General features: G+C 36.9%; 1 non-coding gene across 1 annotated transcript; it reads right to left on the reverse strand.

The window, feature by feature from the left end:
* Positions 1-3,983: 3,983 nt before the first annotated feature.
* On the reverse strand, positions 3,984-4,091 carry LOC112761908 (small nucleolar RNA R71). Its single transcript, XR_003182278.1, has one exon. It is a non-coding gene; the product is annotated as a small nucleolar RNA R71 (small nucleolar RNA).
* Between the last annotated feature and the right edge of the window lie 1,070 nt (positions 4,092-5,161).

Consider the following 5,161-nt stretch of genomic DNA (forward strand, 5'->3'; position numbering starts at 1 on the left):
TTTCTAGAGCTACAGACCTCGAAATGGCGCGCTTCCAATTGCGTTGGAAAGTAGACATCCAGGGCTTTCCAGAAATATATAATAGTCCATACTTTGGCCAAGAATTGACGACGTAAACTGGCGTTCAACGCCAGCCTTCTGCCCAAATCTGGAGTCCAGCGCCAGAAAAGGATCCAAAACCAAAGTTGAACGCCCAAACTGGCATAGAAACTGGCGTTCAACTCCACAAATGGCCTCTGCACGTGCTACACTTAAGCTCAGCCCAAACACACACCAAGTGGGCCTCGGAAGTGGATTTATGCATCAATTACTTACTCATGTAAACCCTAGTGACTAGTTTATTATAAATAGGACCTTTTACTATTGTATTAGGTATCTTTTGATCATCTTAGGATCTTAGGACGATCTTTGAACGCATTGTTCTTAGACCATAGGGGCTGGCCACACGGCCATGCCTGGACCTTCACTTATGTATTTTCAACGGTAGAGTTTCTACACTCCATAGATTAAGGTGTGGAGCTCTGCTGTTCCTCAAAGATTAATGCAAAGTACTACTGTTTCTATTCAATTTTTCTTATTTCTCTTCTAAGATATCCATTCGCACCCAAGAACGTGATGAAGGTGATGATTATGTGTGACGCTCATCATCCTTCTCCCTTATGAACGCGTGCCTGACAAACACTTCTGTTCTACATGAATTAAGCTAGAACGAATATCTCTTAGATCTCCTAACCAGAATCTTCGTGGCGTAAGCTAGAATGATGGCGGCATTCAAGAGAATCCGGAAGGTCTAAACCTTGTCTGTGGTATTCCGAGTAGGATTCAATGATTGAATGACTGTGACGAGCTCCTAACTCGCGATTGCAGGGCGTTAGTGACAGACGCAAAAGGATAGTAAATCCTATTCCAGCATGATCGAGAACCGACAGATGAATAGCCGTGCCGTGACAGGGTGCGTGAGCATATTATTCACTGAGAGGATAAGATGAAGCCATTGGCAAGGGTGATGCCTCCAGACGATTAGCCGTGCCATGACAGGGCATTGGATCATTTTCCCGTGAGATGACTGAAAGTAGCCGTTGACAGTGGTGATGTATCACATAAAGCCAGCCATGGAAAGGAGTAAGACTGATTGGATGAAGATAGCAGGAAAGCAGAGGTTCAGAGGAACGAAAAGCATCTCCATTCGCTTATCTGAAATTCCTACCAATGAATTGCATAAGTATCTCTATCCCTATTTTATTATATAATATTCGAAAACACCATTATCACTTTATATCTGCCTGACTGAGATTTACAAGGTGACCATAGCTTGCTTCATACCAACAATCTCCGTGGGATTCGACCCTTACTCGCGTAAGGTATTACTTGGACGACCCAGTGCACTTGCTGGTTAGTTGTATCGAAGTTGTGACAATTATGTATTGAGATCAGCGCACCAAGTTGCTCACGTTGCCAGGGATTGTTTGAGCCTGGACATCACAATTTCGTGCACCAAGTTTTTGGCGCCGTTGCTGGGGATTGTTCGAGTTTGGACAACTGACGGCTCATCTTGTTGCTCAGATTAGGTAATTTTCTTTTCGTTTTGTTTTCAAAAAAAGAAATCTTTCAAAAATATTTTCAAAAATCTCTCATATGTTTTCGAAAAAAAAAAAATAAAATAAAAATGTTTTCAAAAATTTTATTCAAGATTTTTAAGAATGAATTCTAGTGTTTCATGAAGCATGTGAAGCCTGGCTGGCTGTAAAGCCATGTCTAAATTTTTTTGGACTGAGGCAGCAATTTGTTATCAAGAGCAAGCTAGTTGTTGCTAATCCACCTGCTACTGTTCCTGATCTACACACTAAAGCTTGGCTGGCCATTGGCCATGTCTAGTGTTTTGGACTGGAGCTTTCATTGAAAGCTTGGCTGGCTAGTGAGCCATGTCTAATTCCTGGACTGAAGCTTTAGACTAACATGGCAAGATTCCTGGAATTCATATTAAAAATTTTGGAATCCTTATTTTTTCTTTTAAATTTTCGAAAAATATAAAATAAAAAAAATATCCAAAAAAATTTAGAAAATCATAAAAATCAAAAATATTTTCTGTTTCTTGTTTAAGTCTTGAGTCTTGTTATAAGTTTGGTGTCAATTGCATGTGCATCTTGCATATTTCGAAAATATCGTGCATTCATAGTGTTCTTCATGATCTTCAAGTTGTTCTTGGTAAGTCTTCTTGTTTGATCTTGATGATTTTTTTGTTTTGTGTCTTTTCATGTTTATCATATGCATTCTTGAATTCTTAGTGTCTAAGCATTAAAGAATTCTAAGTTTGGTGTCTTGCATGTTTTCTTTGCATTAAAAATTTTTCAAAAATATGTTCTTGATGTTCATCATGACATTCAAAGTGTTCTTGGTGTTCATCTTGACATTCATAGCATTCTTGCATGCATTCATTGTTTTGATCTAAAAATTTCATGCATTGCATATTTTTCATGTTTTTCATAAAAATTCAAAAATCAAAAAAATATCTTTCCATTTTTCTCTCATCAAATTCGAAAATTGAGTTGACTTTTCAAAAATTTTTAAAATCAAGTTGTTTCTCATGAGTCAAATCAAATTTTCAATTTGAAAATCTTATCTTTTTCAAAATCTTTTTCAAAAATCAAATCTTTTTCAAAATTATTAGTTATTTTCGAAAATTTCAAAAATATTTTTCAAAAATCTTTTTCTTATTTTTATATAAAATTTTCGAAAATAACTAATCAATTAATGTTTTGATTCAAAAATTTGAAGTTTGTTACTTGCTTGTTAAGAAAGATTCAAACTTTAAGTTCTAGAATCATATCTTGTGATTTCTTATGAATCAAGTCATTAATTGAGATTTTAAAAATCAAATCTTTTTTAAAACTAATTCCTATCATATCTTTTCAAAAAGATCTTCTTATCTTATCTTTTTAAAAAAAAAAAAATTGATTTCAAAATATCTTCTCTAACTTCCTAACTTCCTATCTTTTCAAAAGTTGTTTCAACTAACTAACTAACTTTTTGTTTGTTTCTTAACTTTTTCAAAACTACCTAACTAACTCTCTCTCTCTAATTTTCGAAAATATCTTCCCTCTTTTTCAAAAATTTCTTTTTTATTAACTATTTATTTTTATTTTTATTTTAAAAAAAAAATTTTCGAAAAAAAATACTAACCTTTTTCAAAAACTATTTTCAAAAATCACTAACACCTTTTCAAAATTAATTTTCGAAAATTCCCTCCTTCTCTCTCATCTTATTCTATTTATTCATTCATATCCTAACATCTCATTTCATCTCTCTTCCATCCTCACAGTTGTGTTTCTTCCATTATATTACATTCTTTGTCTTCCCCTCTTTTCTTCCACTCAGAAAGGGATCCCTATACTGTGGTATAAAGGATCTCTATTATTATTATTATTTTTCTGTGCCTTCTTCTTTGTCATATGAGCAGGAGCAAGGATAAGAGCATTCTTGTGGAAGCAGATCCAGAACCTGAAAGGACTCTGAAGAGAAAATTAAGAGAAGCTAAAATACAACAATCCAGAGATAACCTTTCAGAAATTTTTGAACAGGCAGAGGAGATGGCAGCAGAAAATAATAATAATGTAAGGAAGATGCTTGGTGACTTTACTGCACCTAATTCCAATTTACATGGAAGAAGCATCTCCATTCCTGCCATTGGAGCAAACAATTTTGAGCTGAAACCTCAATTAGTTTCTCTGATGCAGCAGAACTGCAAGTTTCATGGACTTCCATCTGAAGATCCTTTTCAGTTCTTAACTGAATTCTTGCAGATATGTGATACTGTTAAGACTAATGGAGTAGATCCTGAAGTCTACAGGCTCATGCTTTTCCCTTTTGCTGTAAGAGACAGAGCTAGATTATGGTTGGATTCTCAACCTAAAGACAGCCTGAACTCTTGGGATAAGCTGGTCACGGCTTTCTTAGCCAAGTACTTTCCTCCTCAAAAGCTGAGCAAGCTTAGAGCTGATGTTCAAACCTTCAGACAGAAAGAAGGTGAATCTCTCTATGAAGCTTGGGAAAGATACAAACAGTTGACCAAAAAGTGTCCTTCTGACATGCTTTCAGAATGGACCATCCTGGATATATTCTATGATGGTTTATCTGAGCTATCAAAGATGTCACTGGACACTTCTGCAGGTGGATCCATTCACCTAAAGAAAACGCCTGCAGAAGCTCAAGAACTCATTGACATGGTTGCTAATAACCAGTTCATGTACACTTCTGAAAGGAATCCTGTGAATAATGGGATGCCTATGAAGAAGGGAGTTCTTGAAGTTGATACTCTGAATGCCATATTGGCTCAGAATAAAATATTGACTCAGCAAGTCAATATGATCTCTCAGAGTCTGCATGGAATGCAAGCTGCATCCAACAGTACTCAAGAGGCATCTTCTGAAGAACAAGCCTATGATCCTGAGAACCCTGCAATAGCAGAGGTAAATTACTTAGGTGAACCTTATGGAAACACCTATAACTCAACATGGAGAAATCATCCAAATTTCTCATGGAAGGATCAAAAGCCCCAACAAGGCTTTAATAATGGTGGAAGAAACAGGTTTAGCAATAGCAAGCCTTTTCCATCATCAACTCAGCAACAGACAGAGAACTCTGAACAAAATGCTTCTAATTTAGCAAATCTAGTCTCTGATCTATCTAAGGCCACTGTAAGTTTCATGAATGAAACAAGGTCTTCCATTAGAAATCTGGAAGCACAAGTGGGCCAGCTGAGTAAAAGGATCACTGAAATCCCTCCTAGTACTCTCCCAAGCAATACAGAAGAGAACCCAAAAGGAGAGTGCAAGGCCATTGACATAAGCGCCATGGCCGAACCTCTGAGGAGAGGAGAGGACGTGAATCCCAAGGAGGAGGACCCCCTGGGACGTCCAGTGATCAATAAGGAGCTTCCCTCTGGGAAACCAAAGGACTCTGAGGCTCATCTAGAGACCATAGAGATTCCATTGGACCTCCTTATGCCCTTCATGAGCTCTGATGAGTATTCCTCTTCTGAAGAGAATGAGGATGTCACTGAAGAGCAAACTGCCAAGTTTCTTGGTGCAATCATGAAGCTGAATGCCAAATTATTTGGCATTGATGCTTGGGAAGTTGAACCTCCCTTGTTCATCAATGAACT

This window comes from Arachis hypogaea, chromosome 16, assembly GCF_003086295.3.
Source record: "Arachis hypogaea cultivar Tifrunner chromosome 16, arahy.Tifrunner.gnm2.J5K5, whole genome shotgun sequence".
Classification (NCBI taxonomy): Eukaryota; Viridiplantae; Streptophyta; class Magnoliopsida; order Fabales; family Fabaceae; genus Arachis; species Arachis hypogaea.